At 42.1% G+C, this 18,480-nt stretch overlaps 2 protein-coding genes across 2 annotated transcripts in view; one reads left to right on the forward strand and one right to left on the reverse strand.

Moving 5' to 3' along the window:
* The window catches only part of LOC311010064 (scavenger receptor cysteine-rich type 1 protein M130-like), a gene marked incomplete at its 5' end in the record, with an annotated part of 423,347 nt that overhangs the window by 258,208 nt on the left and 146,659 nt on the right, over positions 1-18,480 (reverse strand). The window lies entirely within an intron of this gene.
* Positions 12,107-18,480, forward strand: part of LOC311010016 (uncharacterized protein) — a gene marked incomplete at its 3' end in the record, with an annotated part of 54,842 nt that continues 48,468 nt past the window's right edge. Inside the window, exon 1 of the mRNA XM_084004499.1 lies at positions 12,107-12,135. The remainder of the gene's footprint in view (positions 12,136-18,480) is intronic.

Below are 18,480 nucleotides of genomic sequence, written 5' to 3' on the forward strand. Positions count from 1 at the left end.
AGACATCAAAATCACCTAAATTGTTTAAAAATAAACTTAAATTGCAAATTGCCAGCTTGAAATGTCTTACAGTGAGGTCAAAGTCTTTTTACATGCCATTAATAACAACCTCAACTAATATGTATCACACTTTGCACAGTGAAGCCCTTCTAGATCACCCAGGTACAAGATTTAAACACTAAAATAGATTTTCATCTTAAAAACTGCTTCCAGGACACCATGGACACCAAAATGGAGCCACAGAAGGGCGATTCCAGGAAATGTGAAGATGCTTCAACAGGACCTCCAGCAAACAGAGTGATTAGAGAAGTGAGTATTTTGTGCTGAGTTCAGAATAATGGAGTCCCGTTCTCTCCAGGAGGGAGAGCTTGTGAAGCTCTGCTTTCCATCTTGCTTTAATATTCAGAGAATGGTCTCTTTTCAATATCATTTAGATAATCTGGTTTTGGTAAGTAGCTTCTTTTACAGGCTTTTTGAAAAATGTCTAGGATCTCCTCTCCCATTGTGGTATCGTTTTTTTTTAATATTTTGCAGACAAAATCCCTGATTTGTAAATACCTAAAGTGATCTTGATTCTGCAGATTAAAGTTGTCGTTAAAGGTTAAAAACCCTGTCAATCAAAAAGTCAGGCCGGAGGTAAACTTGGACGGCGTGCCTGTGTGTCGATGCTTACTTCCTGATTGCACACACTCTGCCGTCTCGAGCACTAGCGCGTGCACGTGTGTGTCGTTATCAGCTGTATCAGCAGCTCCACCCCCTTCCCCCTCAAACCGCCTCTCCTTCCACTCAGCTGTTATTGCAACATACACTTAATACGTTCAGGCTTTAACAGGCTGACGTTTCCTTATCAGTAAACTGTTACCATGGTAACTTACTCTGTGAAGCTAACCTGCTCGCTGGCAGGTTTTCTTCAACAGACTGAGTTTCTCCCAATCTGTGTCCTCCATTTTGCTGATCCTGAACCAGCTGTGGAAACTTGCAGAGTCCTTTCCTCGTCAACCATCGATATGGAAGCACAAGTGATTCTAGCAGCCTCGCGTCTGGAGAGGATGTTGATTACTTAGTAGAACTCTTCAGTTTTACCTCACCATCCATCACATCTGAACAATATTCTCCGGCCTTACATTTCTTTATTTCATATCGTAATCTCAGACCAAATTCTTTGCAGATCTCATTCCAAGTTTCCATCCAGTGAAGTAGCCTACTGTCATTATTTAAACAGTGTAACCATATTTTTTACATTCATTCATATCAGAGGTCTTCAACGGTTTCCAGGCCAAGGGCCCCTTGGCTGATAGTGACACGGTGGAGGGCCCCCTATTACATATCATATTAATCATGTTCCTTATTAAGCCGGGCCAATAATAATGTGTAGTGCAGCCTATAGTGCCATGTATACAGGTACTTTGTAATGATGTATGTATGCAATGCTAAGCCATTAAAATAATAATTGTTCACAGAAATATATATTTACAGAACATATTGTAAATCTATATTGGCATTTCTACATCACAATTTCACATTTACACAACAATTAACATTTTTATTTGCTTATTAGATGTTGTATTAATGTTAATGTGTATTTTTGAACATATTTTTAATTTTGTAAGAAAAAAAGGTTTGGGACCAAATAATGTTGGGGACCCCCTGCTGGAAATCCGTGGACCCCCTATGGGTCCAGGACCCCATGTTGAAGATCTCTGGCCTATATTCATGAATGTTATTGAATTGTGTTCATGAAGCTGTTCATGTTGTTCAGCAAAGGTTCACCGTGCATCAGTTTATGACCAGCTGGTCCCACAACCAGACTGTGAGCCCCCCTCACTCCCTCTCTTTGATTCTGGTTGTAATGTATTGATAAAGCGCTGGATCACTATTGTAAAGTTCACCCTGTATGTTCCTCCTCAGCCACCGTACCTGTCAAAGTTGTTTTCTAGAGTATTTGAGCGCCAGATTAAAGCGGTGCAGGAGGCCGTGACAAAGGTGGAACCCCTCTGGAGGCCGAATGCAGCTAAAACAACACAAACAGATTTACAGGTTCAGAATAAAATGAGCCTCCAGAGCAATAAAATATGAGGTGTTCTGAATAAAGAAAGCAGCAGAGCTGAAAACATCCTGCTGCTTTATGAAGGACGAATGAAAGTCAAAGTCAGACTGAAACATGATGTCAGTGAACTGACTGAGACACAGTCAGTTACAGCAGCAGTTACACACAGACTGCAGTCAACAAGGAGACGACACACTGAAACACTCAAATATCATCCTGCACCGTTTCTCATCATCATTTTCCTGCTACGAGTTTGAGGGACGATGTTTGGATTCAGAAGTTAGAAGTAATCCAACAGGAATGGACAGCTCGGAGCTTCCTGCAGAGATCCACATCCACTGAATCTCTTTGGCTTTTGGACTGTTGGTCGGACAAAACAAGACATTTAAAGACGTCACCTCGGATTCTGACAGACTGGGCTGCACATTTTATACCGTTTACAGGTGTTTTATAGACTGAATGATTGATTACTAAAACATTCAATAGATCCATCAACAGTTAATATAAGCTGTAATCCAGTCTCCTCTGAAAGACTTGATGTTGAAACATCGAGCGGAAATAATAAGACCACACTGACAGCATTAATCTCACAGGAACATCTAAGTGGTTTCCTGGTTGTCATAGTAACAGTCATGTAATGTCCTCAGTAGGTAGATTCTTGTCTGATTAAAAGTTTTTTGGTTTCCCAGAAATGCAGTTCTGAGAAATGTTTCTAAGTAAAGAGTAAAGCTCCACCTCTTCCTGTACACAGATCTGAGGACAGCACAGGTCTGGAATGAGACATGATGTCCTAGATGTGCTCAATAGGATTCAGGTCTGGGGAACAGGCAGGCCAGTCCATAGCATCAATGCCTTCATCATGCAGGAACTGCTGACACACTCCTGCCACATGAGGCCTAGCATTGTCATGCATTAGAAGGAACCTAGGGCCCACTGCACCAGCATATGGTCTCACAATGGGTCTGAGGATCTCATCCCGGTACCTAATGGCAGTCAGGGTACCTCCAGCAAGCACATGGAGGGCTGTGTGACCTTCCAAAGAAATGCCTCCCCAGACCATCACTAGGCCACCGTGAAACCGGTCATGCTGGAGGATGTTGCAGCAGCAGAACGTTCTCCACGGCGTCGCCAGACCCTGTCATGTCGGTCACATGTGCTCAGGGTGAACCTGCTCTCATCCATGAAGAGCACAGGGCGCCAATGGTGAATCTGCCAATCTCTGTGATCTCTAGCAAATGCCAATGGCATTGCACGGTGTTGGGTTTTAAGCACAGGGCCTATTTGTGGACGTCGGGCCCTCAAACCACCCTCATGGAGTCGATTTGGGACCGTTTGAGTTGAAACTTGAACATCAGTGGCCTGCTGAGGTCATTTTGTAGGGCTCTGGCAGTGTTCCTCCTGTTCCTCCGTGCACAAAGGAGCAGATATCGGTCCTGCTGTTGGGTTGTTGACATTCTTCGGCTCCTCCACGTCTCCTGGTGTACTGGCCTGTCTCCTGGAATCTCCTCCATGCTCTTGACACTGTGCTGGGGGACACAGCAAACCTTCTTATAGTGTGCATTGATGTGCCATCATGGATGAGTTGCACTAACTGGGTAACTTCTGTGGGTTGGAGAAACCGCCTCATGCTACCTCTAGTGGTGCAAACACTGGCAACATTCAAAAAAGAAAAAAATCTGCCAGAAAGGCCGAGAACAGAGAAATGGTCTGTGGTCACCACCTGCAGAACCATTCCTTTATAGGGATGTCTTGCTAATTGCCACTCGTTTCCACCTGTGGGCTGTTCCATTTACACAACAGCAGGTGAAATTGATTCCCAATCAGTGCTGCTTCCTAATTGGACAGGCTGATATCTCAGAAATATGATTGACTTGCAGTTACATTATGTTGTTTTAGTGTTCCCTTTATTTTTTTGAGCAGTGTATATTTACAGAATGATTGTAAATCTATATTTGCATTTCTACATCACAATTTCACATTTACACAACAATTAACATTTATATTTGCTTATTAGATGTTGTATTAATGTTCATGTGTATTTTTGAACATATTTTACATTTTGTAAGAAAAAAGGTTTGGGATCAAATAATGTTGGGGACCCCCTGCTGGAAATCTGTGGACCCCTATGGGTCCCGGACCCCATGTTGAAGATCTCTGGCCTATATTCATGAATGTTATTGAATTGTGTTCATGAAGCTGTTCATGTTGCTGACATTTAAAGACTTCACCTCGGATTCTGACAGACTGGGCTGCACATTTTATACCGTTTACTGGTGTTTTATAGACTCAATGATTGATTACTAAAACATTCAATAGATCCATCAACAGTTAATATAAGCTGTAATCCAGTCTCCTCTGAAAGACTTGTTGTTGAAACATCGAGCGGAAATAATAAGACCACACTGACAGCATTTATCTCACAGGAACATCTAAGTGGTTTCCTGGTTGTCATAGTAACAGTCATGTAATGTCCTCAGTAGGTAGATTCTTGTCTGATAAAAGTTTTTTGGTTTCCCAGAAATGCAGTTCTGAGAAATGTTTTTAAGTAAAGAGTAAAGCTCCACCTCTTCATGTACACAGATCTACATTGAGGACAGCACAGGTCTTTATCAGAGGAGAGACAGACAGGCGGGCAGACAGACGGTCTACCTGCACATCATGGACCCCCTGTTGGTGTTGGTGCTGTTGCTGTGGATCTCAGGTAGGACTCTGCTTTAAAGATGATGTGATATTATTTGTGTTGGATCTTTAAATGAGAACAAACTGCTCACATACATCAACACCGCCAGGCTCCACTCCACGGGGTTTTCATCCAATCAGAGGTTTTCATTCTATTTCAGTCATTTATTATTTCTTGTTTGTTTGTTTTTTCAGAGTATTTCATACATCAATCATGTTTTCCTTGCTTTTGATCACAGGGAAGTAAAAAGCAGTTCATCCAGAACAGGGAGGGCAGCTTTGATGAAAGGGAGGGACACACAAATGTTCACCTCACGACCCGAGGGCCAGATATATCACCATACACTTCCACCATTATAACCTTGTCACTTCATTGGCCTACTATAGCTAACTAATTTAATAAATACAACAAAATAAACTCCTAAAAAAGAGAGGGTCCAGGGTTCGATTCCTTGCTCGGGTTTGGGTTCCTTCTGTGTGGAGTTTGCATGTTATCTGGCTTTCTCCCACAGTCCAAAGACATGCAGGATAGGTTAGTTGTAGGGGTGAGTATTGGCAAGAACCTCACGATATGATGCGTATCACAATATTGCGATATAAATAAAGATGAAAACACAAGTACCTGTATGTACATCAGATGATATTGATCAGAGGACAAAATGGTGAAAACTATTTCATTCAAAACAGCCTCCATTTTATTAATTCCCATGAAATTCACTGGAATAAATATTGAAAATATAATGAAAAAGGACAAAGTACCCCGAGTGACAATGCATCAAATAATAAGTAATAAAATAATAATAATCGTTTATCCTTTTGTGTCACTGTTTGAACACTGAACTGAAGAGGTCATATAAAAAATAATGTAAAGGTAAATGTGTAAACAAAATATACAAAAGGGAAAATAAAGTGTACATAGTCCTCTTGTAAACAAAATAAATAGCATACCTAAACATTTGGACACATGGATAGGCCTAAAACTTGTTCCTCACTTCATTTGTTTTTTAGGTTTTTGTTTACATTTTTGATCATATTCACTGAAGCCGACACAACGCACCTCTACGTGCACTTAGAGCCTGTTGTTTGTTTTGCAAGGTACAATTCGTGGAATGAGCAACACAGCTCACCGTGTGGGTAGTAGAAATGTGCCAAAGCCCCCTGCAATATTTTTCTGTTGCGGTTTGCTTGAAAGAACAGGTGTGCCTGTAGTTGGCACAGTTGAAGCTGCAGCTCAGGGGGCTGCTCGCCGACGGCAGCAGGGAGCGGCTCAATGAACAACGCCATGCGTGGCTGCATGGCGTACAAATCTTGGAAGGCTCTTAAACTCTTTGCACATCTCACATGAGGGGAAGTGTGCCAAATTCAGACGGTCGGATTGATGGCCCTGTAGCTCCCTCTAGCGGCTGACAGAATGAATTAAAGCTGGGGGGGTCTGGTTCAAATGATATGCTTTTTTCGAACGACTGTGAAACCAATAATATATACATATACATTTGACATAACATTTTCTTTTACTTATGGCATTTTGACATAACATGTTACAGCAGTAGGTAGTATACAGAGCTGAAGTCTAGCTCTAGACAGTACATACAGATTAGGTGTGTATTAGACAAGTCTCCAATCGAGTGACCTTAGTGTGTCGATTTGCTCAGTTGAGTTCTTCACATCCTGCTACGTACCACTGACATTGGCCTTGGACCATACAAGTTTCTGGTTCAACTTATTGTTTGGGTACAGAATGTTTTTTTGTTATGCTCCCATGCCGTCTCAACACAGTGTCTGCTGATTCGTGCCTCTGACCCTTACATTCGTTGAAGTCTTCTATTTTTGAGTCCGGTGCTCTGTAAACACAGCTTACAACTATATTTTTACCTTTCGTTACACAGATTTCAATTGTCACACATTCCAATAAGTGATCCACAGCTTCAGACATATTTTGTACTGTCTCATACTTGATGTTACTGTCAATGAATAGGGCCACTCCTCCTACGCCTTTGTTTCTCCTGTTAACACATACAAGATTATATAAAAAATCGGTGCATTTGTCATGTTAAAAGAAAGTGGTTGTCCGGATCAATTCCTTCATTCGGGTCAGATAAGGTATGATTCACATGTTGATTTGTAATGAGCTCCACACTTCCTTGCTCAGCAATCCTTTCAGATATTCCCATCATACTTTCAGTCCGTGTAAGAACCGTTGACCTCTGCTGTGCTGTAGTTATGGAGTGTTCGTGATCCATACCTTAGTTATTGTATTTCTCCAACTCATCCTTACTCCTGATCTGGATTATTTTAACTTCTTCTGGTGTTGCATTTGACCAATCTGTTAGTGATTCCCAGAGTAAACAACAATCACGGGAGAGCATCATTTAGTCACTATGCAACAAATGGCTGGAATAAACTTCCTGAAGATGTTAGACTTGCCCCAACTCTGACCACTTTTAAAACTAGACTGAAAACTTTTATGTTCACCGTAGCTTTCTGCTAAATCTTATAATGTCTGCACTGTTTTTAATTATTGCAAATATGTTTTTATTCTCCTTTTCTTTCTGTAATGCATTTTTAAATTTGCCTTTATTTTCTTTTAATTCTTCTATTTTTTTCACTTTGTTGTATGATGTGAAGCACTTTGAGTCTGCCTTGTGTATGAAATGTGCTATACAAATAAAGTTGCCTTGCCTTGCCTTGTTTTGATGTAGATCCTGCAGTTTGCCCTCCAGGTGTGTTGTATCTTGCCATCCTTCTTCAGTTGACGAGCTTTTCTGGCGATGTCTGCGTTCTTTTTGGTGAGGTTTGGTGATAGTTTAATTTTTATAAATGGACTAGCGTGCCACACAGATTATATACACATATACATGGATAATTATATACAACAATATAAAAATAAAAAATAAAACATTGGAGAGGAGGGGATAAGAATCAGGTGTTTCCCCAACATTAGAACAAGTGAAATAGAGCAGGGGTGTGTGGGAAAATAATACATGAAAAGAGGAAACACCTTTGTAGGGAGATTGTCTATCAGCTTTTAAAATGACCGTTCAATTAGCTGAGGACACTTTCATATTTAATCCGTTACTTCCCTTAGATCCGTCTGTATCTTTTCATGAAGGAGACCCATTTTGACCATATTTTTGTGGATTTATCCATTTGTATATGAAGTGAAAAGGTGATTTTCTTCCCATTCAGTATCTATCATTAATCATATCTGTCCATTCTTCTACTGTGGGAGGGTTGGGCTGCAGCCAGTGTCTACTTATGTTTTTCTAAGCTGCAGTTATCATTGTTGTAAATAAGTATTTGTGAAATGAATGTTTTGAAGTGGTTACATGTATTATTTCTACAATCACTGTATGTATATTCAGTAAGCATCTCTCTGTGCAGCGGTTGGTGTTGTTAGTCCGCCATATATTCAGACTTGTGACAAACGATGCAGCATGTGATCAGTGTTACTGTGTGTAAGTCCATCTGATTGATCATCCTCACGGTTTCCTGTTCACTCTGTGTCAGAGCTGCATTTAAATGCTGCTGCTTCACATTAAAACACCTCAACTAGATACACTTTTATTGTGGAGGGGTCACAGGAAACACAATAGTTGTGTCTAAATTCAGCGGCCGCATCCTTCAGAGAACACAGCTGACGTAGAACGTGAAGGCCGAGACGGTCTGATCTACAGAGGACTTCCTGTTTGAGTCACCTGCTGTTCCCGCCCTCACACTTTGCCACTCCCGTTGCTTAGCAACCAGCTGCTGTTGACCCTAAAGCACAAAGAAGACATAACTAACTGATCTGATTAAAATGGAGCCAGAGATCATAATTTGTATCCTTTTTATTTGATATTATGATGGTTCAGGCTGAGAGAGGAACATTGTCAGGTAAATTAAATAACATTAACATTGGTTAAGCTGTGCACTTTAAATTTAATCCCATCGGTCACTATAGTAACCATGAAAACATTTTCAGTTACCAGGTCCTAAAAACATTACTGAATATTGTATCGATCCATTTCCAGAAAGTATTGAAGTAATAAAACCTCTCAATGACATATGTGCAGTGTTGCATGTTTAGTGTAAATGTCACATGACCAGAGCTGATTACTTCCTGGTTGCACCTGTAGAGGAGGATGGCTGCATGAAAGCTCCGACAAAAAAAGCTTAGTAAAGTATGTTAATATGAAGATAAGACTAATATTTCTGGTTCACATAATCTTTAAGATGTTTAGTATTGATATATGTATTTACAATCACTCAACTCTGTTCACTGAAGTCACAGAATGAAGAAACATGTTGTGACCAGTGGGATAACACAATGTACAGTATCTAGATGTACATGTACTTGTTACATGAGAAAGATGCTGTCCTCAGTGATGGTGATAGTGATGGGTCAGATATGGACTATGAGGGGGAGACACACACACACACACACACACACACACACACACACATACACACACACACACACACACACACACACACACACACACACACACACACACACACACACACACATAAATATATACATGTATATATCAAAGTTTAGTTTGATGCTTTCCTCTTCTTGAATGCAGAATACCTCTATCCTGAATAACCCCTATATTGTAAATGAATCATGTGACTGGTCTACAGATTAAATATTACAATGTTACAATGAATGCACTAAAGTAATATTGAACTAAAGTACAAGATAAAATGTTAGAACAAAGTTAGAACATGAAGGTTTCAATACATTTTCCAAAAGTCCCAATGTTACAATAAAGGAGATGTTTTGAGTTTGCTTTCTGTATTCATATCGGTGATGTATGAGGACTTTTGATATGTAAAATAGTCACACTAGCATGTGATGAAGTATTTTAGTGGCGATGATGGAGATGCTGCCAGAAACAGAGTTTTACATTTTAGAAGTATTTTATAAGACTGTGAAGGAGAAATATGCTAACATAGACATTATCCCACCGGTCACCTTTGTGACCATAAAACACACTTTTCACCTAATTTTCCATGAAGATTTTCAAAAGTAATGATTGATTATTGAAAAGGGTTAGTAATGACATATGATTTGGATATTTCCATGTCTGGGAAAAATTTGGGATTAAATGGGTTAAGCTAACATTAATGTTAACTTTAGCTAGTTAATGTAGTTTATATGGTTGCAGGCCCATTTTCTCTAAATCACAACTTAAAAAGAAGCTAAGCTGTCTGTCTCTCTCTCCATCATCTGCTGTCTGTCTCTCTCCTGTCTCCCTCCATCATCTGCTGTCTGTCTCTCTCCTGTCTCCCTCCATCATCTGCTGTCTGTCTCTCTCCTGTCTCCCTCCATCATCTGCTGTCTGTCTCTCTCCTGTCTCCCTCCATCATCTGCTGTCTGTCTCTCTCCTGTCTCCCTCCATCATCTGCTGTCTGTCTCTCCTGTCTCCCTCCATCATCTGCTGTCTGTCTCTCTCCTGTCTCCCTCCATCATCTGCTGTCTGTCTCTCTCCTGTCTCCCTCCATCATCTGCTGTCTGTCTCTCTCCTGTCTCCCTCCATCATCTGCTGTCTGTCTCTCTCCTGTCTCCCTCCATCATCTGCTATCTGTCTCTCTCTCCTGTCTCTCTCCATCATCTGCTGTCTGTCTCTCTCCTGTCTCCCTCCATCATCTGCTGTCTGTCTCTCTCCTGTCTCCCTCCATCATCTGCTGTCTGTCTCTCTCCTGTCTCCCTCCATCATCTGCTGTCTGTCTCTCTCCTGTCTCCCTCCATCATCTGCTGTCTGTCTCTCTCCTGTCTCCCTCCATCATCTGCTGTCTGTCTCTCTCCTGTCTCCCTCCATCATCTGCTGTCTGTCTCTCTCCTGTCTCCCTCCATCATCTGCTGTCTGTCTCTCTCTCCATCATCTGCTGTCTGTCTCTCTCCTGTCTCCCTCCATCACCTGCTGTCTGTCTCTCTTGTCTCCCTCTATCATCTGCTGTCTGTCTCTCTCCTGTCTCCCTTTTTCATCTGCTGTCTGTCTCTCTCCTGTCTCCCTCCATCATCTGCTGTCTGTCTCTCTCTTGTCTCCCTCCATCATCTGCTGTCTGTCTCTCTTGTCTCCCTCCATCATCTGCTGTCTGTCTCTCTTGTCTCCCTCCATCATCTGCTGTCTGTCTCTTTCCTGTCTCCCTCCATCACCTGCTGTCCGTGTCTCTTGTCTCCCTCCATCATCTGCTGTCTGTCTCTCTCCTGTCTCCCTCTATCATCTGCTGTCTGTCTCTCTCCTGTCTCCCTCTATCATCTGCTGTCTGTCTCTCTCCTGTCTCCCTCCATCATCTGCTGTCTGTCTCTCTTGTCTCCCTCCATCATCTGCTGTCTGTCTCTCTCCTGTCTCCCTCCATCATCTGCTGTCTGTCTCTCTCCTGTCTCCCTCTATCATCTGCTGTCTGTCTCTCTCCTGTCTCCCTCCATCATCTGCTGTCTGTCTCTCTCCTGTCTCCCTCCATCATCTGCTGTCTGTCTCTCTCTTGTCTCCCTCCATCATCTGCTGTCTGTCTCTCTTGTCTCCCTCCATCATCTGCTGTCTGTCTCTCTCTTGTCTCCCTCTATCATCTGCTGTCTGTCTCTCTTGTCTCCCTCCATCATCTGCTGTCTGTCTCTCTCTTGTCTCCCTCCATCATCTGCTGTCTGTCTCTCTTGTCTCCCTCCATCATCTGCTGTCTGTCTCTCTCTTGTCTCCCTCCATCATCTGCTGTCTGTCTCTCTTGTCTCCCTCCATCATCTGCTGTCTGTCTCTCTCCTGTCTCCCTCTATCATCTGCTGTCTGTCTCTCTCCTGTCTCCCTCCATCATCTGCTGTCTGTCTCTCTCCTGTCTCCCTCTATCATCTGCTGTCTGTCTCTCTCCTGTCTCCCTCCATCATCTGCTATCTGTCTCTCTTTTGTCTCCCTCCATCATCTGCTGTCTTTCTCTCTCCTGTCTCCCTCTATCATCTGCTGTCTGTCTCTCTCCTGTCTCCCTCCATCATCTGCTGTCTGTCTTTCTCTTGTCTCCCTCCATCATCTGCTGTCTGTCTCTCTTGTCTCCCTCCATCATCTGCTGTCTGTCTCTCTCCTGTCTCCCTCCATCATCTGCTGTCTGTCTCTTTCCTGTCTCCCTCCATCACCTGCTGTCTGTCTTTCTCTTGTCTCCCTCCATCATCTGCTGTCTGTCTCTCTTGTCTCCCTCCATCATCTGCTGTCTGTCTCTCTCCTGTCTCCCTCCATCATCTGCTTGTCCTCAGAAGGATGGATGCAGGAGTGGACACAAACAGGATTTTCAAAGAGCAGTGGTCACATCGACCAGATATTCGCTCTCTTCAACATCATTTGAAAACATGTTTGTTGATTTTATTTCATTGAATGAAAACAATATATATGTTTGTGTTTCTCCAGGACTCCAGGTTGAAGGAAATCACAACTCAACAGGTAAATAGAGAAATGAACAAGAGAGAAAGAAAGCAGAATCTTCACTTCTTTCACTGACGACTCTCTTCTTTCTGTTCAGAGCCTGATGATGTCAGGTTGGTGGGAGGAGCCAGTCGCTGTGCTGGAACACTGGAGGTGAGACAGGGAGACTGGAGACCAGTGTATGGCTATTACTGGACCCTGAAGGAAGCAGCTGTTGCCTGTAGAGAGCTGGACTGTGGCTCTGCTGTTTCTGTAGGATGGAGAGAGGAGTCCTCATACAGACCTGTGTGGGGGATCAGGTCTGACTGTGTTCATTCTGGATCCACTCTGAGGGAGTGTGCAAGATCAGATTCCTCTTCCTCCATCCTGAAACTCACCTGCTCAGGTAAGCCCCTCAGTGACATCATCTATGACATCATCAGTAATGTTGCTGTGTGTCATGTTCTGGTGTTACAGTTTATTTCAATTTCTTTGGCTCATCTCTTGAAACTTTGTTAATATTCTCAGAACCTGATTTGTCTAAATAGCTTCCATGTTCCAACACAACACCATAACTCACCTGCAAAAGGTCAGAACTCACTCAAAACATTGAAGTCGTGCTTCAAAACAAAGTTAGTGTCTCATATAAAAAGTCTCTGCCCTCCAAATGAAAAGTTCCTTTGACCTCATGGAAACAATGGTGGTCAGAATGTTGAGATGTTTTTCAGGACGGCAGTGGAGCCTGGAAATGTTCCTTATATCCACATTTCAGGTTTGTCCTATTTCTTTAGTTGACCCTGAATGTTTCCTCTACTAGAATGTTCTGTTTGTCCAGTGAACTGAACACTAAACTGAATACTATCCACATGCTGATTTCATCAGTACAAGTTTCTTTTACAGTATTACACACTGCACTCACGTTTCCATGGAAACGGTCACAGTTGCCCTGTTCATGATGTACCTGAGCAGGTTCCTCCATGTTCAGACATTGTGGTTATTCTGTTGTAGTCCAGCTCTATAAATATGTTTGGTAACAGCCGTACTCATGAATAGCACCTGTCAGCTGACTGGAGATGACGTGTGATTGGTTGATGTAAGATGGGACAAACTCCTCATTGGTTAGTGAAGTTCAAGTTTCTCCTGACAGACAATTTACCAGTTTAGTGGACGTTAGAAAATACTCCATAGTACATAATGATATTCATGGTATATATGCTGACACATTTAGACAGTTGAACGGACTATTGTACATGTGATGACTCACACCATGAAAGAATTCATACATGTTTTGAAGAGAACAACTATTCAACTGAGAAGCAACATAATCAGTTTTGATCAGCAAGATATGTTCAATCATTAATTGTGCAAATTGTAGATAATTGTACTCATTTGCATATATGTGCTAAAATATTTGCAATTTGTCTAAAAGAATGAGAAATGATAATCTGTTGTGAAGCAGTGGCCAGTGGTTTGGAGGTTTACACATGTTGTTTAGAAAATATTCATTATCTTTTGAGAATTGTGGCAAAGCAATTGAGAAAAACTGTAAATGATGAACTGATGGTGGAATTGTTTTGAGTCCAGTTTGAATCACTGAATAGTTTCATGACATCTTTTTCTCTGGTGTCTGGTGTCTTTTCTCTCTCTCTATTTGATCTTCTATCATCTCTCCAGACTCTGTCAGGCTGCTGAATGGGACTAGTCTGTGCTCAGGCAGACTGGAGGTGAAGTCCAACCAGTCCAACCAGTGGTGGTCCTCAGTGTGTGAAGCTGACTTTGACCAGCAGGATGCAGAGGTGGTCTGTAGGGAGCTTGGCTGTGGGGCTCCTTCAGTCCTCCAGGGGGCGCTCTATGGAGACGTGGGGGCTCCAACGTGGACCAAAGAGTTCCAGTGTGGAGGCCATGAGTCTGCTCTCCTGGACTGTAGAAGCTCAGGCTCAGATAGAAACACCTGCTCACCTGGCAAAGCTGTTGGACTCACCTGCTCAGGTAGAAGAGGAGCTGCAGCTTTGATCTGGTTCATTTCTGTTCTCATCAAACTCACTTTGCTCTTTGACTGACGACTCTCTTCTTTCTGTTCAGAGCCTGATGATGTCAGGTTGGTGGGAGGAGCCAGTCGCTGTGCTGGAACACTGGAGATGAGACAGCAGGGAGACTGGAGACCAGTGGATGGCTATGGCTGGACCCTGAAGGAAGCAGCTGTTGCCTGTAGAGAGCTGGACTGTGGCTCTGCTGTTTCTGTAGGATGGAGAGAGGAGTCCTCATACAGACCTGTGTGGTGGATCAGGTCTGACTGTGTTCATTCTGGATCCACTCTGAGGGAGTGTGCAACATCAGTCTCCTCTTCCTTCATCCTGAATCTCACCTGCTCAGGTAAGCCCCTCAGTGACATCATCTATGACATCATCAGTAATGTTGCTGTGTGTCACTGCTGCAGGCTGTGGTGTTCTAAACATGTTCTGGTGTTACAGTTTATTTAAATATCTTTGGCTCATCTCTTGAAACTTTGTTAATATTCTCAGAACCTGATTTGTCTAAATAGCTTCCATGTTCCAACACAACACCATAACTCACCTGCAAAAGGTCAGAACTCACTCAAAACATTGAAATCGTGCTTCAAAACAAAGTTAGTGTCTCATATAAAAAGTCTCTGCCCTCCAAATGAAAAGTTCCTTTGACCTCATGGAAACAATGGTGGTCAGAATGTTGAGATGTTTTTCAGGACGGCAGTGGAGCCTGGAAATGTTCCTTATATCCACATTTCAGGTTTGTCCTATTTCTTTAGTTGACCCTGAATGTTTCCTCTACTAGAATGTTCTGTTTGTCCAGTGAACTGAACACTAAACTGAATACTATCCACATGCTGATTTCATCAGTACAAGTTTCTTTTACAGTATTACACACTGCACTCACGTTTCCATGGAAACGGTTACAGTTGCCCTGTTCATGATGTACCTGAGCAGGTTCCTCCATGTTCAGACGTTGTGGTTATTCTGTTGTAGTCCAGCTCTATAAATATGTTTGGTAACAGCCGTACTCATGAATAGCACCTGTCAGCTGACTGGAGATGACGTGTGATTGGTTGATGTAAGATGGGACAAACTCCTCATTGGTTAGTGAAGTTCAAGTTTCTCCTGACAGACAATTTACCAGTTTAGTGGACATTAGAAAATACTCCATAGTACATAATGATATTCAGAGATGGACAGAGTACACGACCCCAGTACTTGAGTAAGAGTAAAAAAGTACTTGCTTTTAAAAGGTACTTAAGTATCCAAAAGTACATGCTATTAAATTTACTTTAAATAAAAGTAAGAGTAAGAGTACATTTCAAATCAAATGAATGGGATCACAGGACTACAGCAGATGTTGCAGATGCAGATGTTTATTAACAATCATTGAAATTGTAACCAGATGAACCTGCACCGTCCAACGAACTCTCTATCATTGGGAACTGGAACCCCCTCAAAGACCAATGTTGTCCCCACACCACTGGTTGAGAATCACTGTTTTACAAAAAACGACATCTCTGCTTTCAATAACTCAATGTTGAGGTCACTTGTCTTTACAGGAAGGACAATATAGGAGCACAACAAACTCTGTCTCCCCATGTCTGTCTTGTCTGTCTCCGTTTCAAACCACAACACACACACACACACACACACACACACACACACACACACACACACACACACACACACAGTGCCACTTCCTACAAAATGTAGTTTTTGTGATCAACACACACTCACATTCTCACAACACGATGACATTGACCGAGACAAATAGGAAAAACACACGGTGAAAGTCTGGTTAACTTACGTCAACGTGTTTCTTTAAGTTGGACGTGGAGTTGTTGAAAGCAGAGATGTAGTTTTCCTTCGGCAAACACAACACACATTGGAAAATATATGACTGTTTGTCTGTGTCCATGTTTTTTACTCTGTAAAACTCAAACATGGAGTCCAGATAAGGCCAAGGATGTTCTGAAAGTTCCTCCGGATCATTATCACACTCAGTCTGAGACTCAGCCATTGTCGCGGTTTTGTGTTGACAAACACAGTGGAGAGCGTGGCTACTTTGGCGGTATCCTTATGGGGAGGGATTACGTATTTCTGCTTTTACGTAGATCCCAGTGGAGAGCGTGCACTGTGATAGGTTTCCTTCTTTGACAAACACAGCTTGTGTTCAATAGTATTATAAACAAAAAGAAAGAAAAAAAAGAGCAGACCTGAAAGTAACGAGTACTTTTCAGCCTTTCTAGAAATTAACTCGAGCAATCATAATTTCACGTCATGAAGATGTTATAGGTTAAAGCAACTAATGAAAGACAAGTAGGCAACTTCGAAGAGTTCTCATCTTTACTCTTTAGTGCAGGGCTTCAGGGCTGTAGTGCTACTGTGCATCATACTGTCAATTAACATAGCCTACTGTCCATCAACAACATTGTAAATACATAAATACAATACAACATTGTAAATAAATATAAATGAAATGTAAATGTGTTTGTCACTAATACTTAAATACAAGCAGATTAGTGTCCACTGGTTGTTTCTATTTGAAAGAGCCAAACACATGCCCATGCCGGTCTGTAACAGAAATGAACTGCTGGCAGATTTCTGTCAGATCACTATTGTCAAGTCTCTTCCTCCATCTCATCCAGCTTCTCCTCCTCCATCTCCTCCAGCTTCTCCTCCTCCTCCAGCCTCTCCTTACCTCCTCCAGCCTCTCCTTACCTCCTCCAGCTTCTCCTCCTCTATCTCCTCCAGCCTCTCCTTCTCCTCCTGCCTCTCTTCCTCTACCTTCTCTGGCCTCTCCTCCTCCATCTCCTCCAGCTTCTCCTCCTCCTCCAGCCTCTCTGCAGTCTGTCACCTTACACAATGTGTTGATGCATGACATGAACAGATACATTAGGGATACAATGATCATAGAGCTTGATGGTACAGTTATTGCCTGAGCAAAAAAGGCTTTTACTAAATATTAAGATTACTTAATATGAATTAATTATATTTGATAATTATAAAATCACATGATCATCTAGAATCTGAGGTTTTATTGTATTTCCACCACAAATGTTCTTTATTTGTGTTTTTAAACCGTTGCTCTCTTCTACACAAATACATGAAAATAAGAATGAAAAAATAACTTTAACAAAGTGTATCTCTTTGGCATTAAATATTCTCTTTTATTCAATATCTGTATTGTTGAGCCTCTACCTATACACCCTTGAAATAACTTACACTTTGACTCCTAAAGAAGTCTCTTATACACTTTTCTTTTCTTTGACATCCTTCAAATCCTGGACAGCACACACTAACGCACGCACGTACACACACACACACACGTACACACACACACACACACACACACACACACGTACACACGTACACAAACAGACACAAACACAAATGTAAATGACACCACTGATATTAAAATCCATCTAGCTGACGTGACCCAGGAAGAACAAATGCCGAACATGTTGACAACCGGCAGATAACATGCACTGCCTCTCGTCCGGTCCAACTAGCAGGTTGCAGGTAGTTTTAACAAGCAGAAGGAGTGACAGTGGGGACAGCCAATCACATGTAAGTTAGCGAGAAACCTGCAGCCAATCAGGGAGCGGTATTTAGGTTAGAGGCGGGACTTCTAGCAGAGACCGACATAACCCTTTGTGTGCCATAATCATTGACTAAACACTACGGACAGCGGTTGTATTGATAGTGACTACACAGTAGCGGCTGAATATTGGTAGGGACGTGTCCCTAGCGTCCCTACCCAATTCTACGCCCTTGAAAAGTAAAAGTATTTGTCTTGGAAATGTATTCAAGTAAGAGTAATAAGTACCAAAGAAATCTAATACTCAAGTACAAAATCCTCTGGATATGTACTTAAGTACAGTACTTAAGTAAATATACTCCGTTACTGTCCACCACTGATGATATTCATGGTTTATATTAGGGGTGTCAACGATACAATAATAAATCGTAACCGTTTAGAAAAATCTATAACCGTTTACACGTCTTTTTCCCTCCTCCTCGTTTATTTCTCACCAATATATACGGCTATAGTATCCGGCCCGCGAAGGAATATTTACTGGCCCGTTTAGTGAAAAAAAAAACATTAAAAATGCTGGCCGTATAGTGTCTGATATGAGCTGCCCTCTCTCATCTCCGCGCAGCACAGTGGAGACTTGCTCCTTAAGGCGCGCGGCCACAACAATCCTCACCGCGCGCCCCCGCTACGTTCTTCTTCGTGTACGTTCTTGATGTTGTTCTGATGACCGTCCGCCTCGTTGAACCACCACGATGTCGCTTTCTACTTTGAAAACTCGGAAAGTTGACACTGTATTTGGATAAGCTGTTGCACTCTTCAGACTCGTGGTGTGAG

Source organism: Eutrigla gurnardus (assembly GCF_963514095.1).
Source record: "Eutrigla gurnardus genome assembly, chromosome: 24".
NCBI classification, from domain to species: Eukaryota; Metazoa; Chordata; class Actinopteri; order Perciformes; family Triglidae; genus Eutrigla; species Eutrigla gurnardus.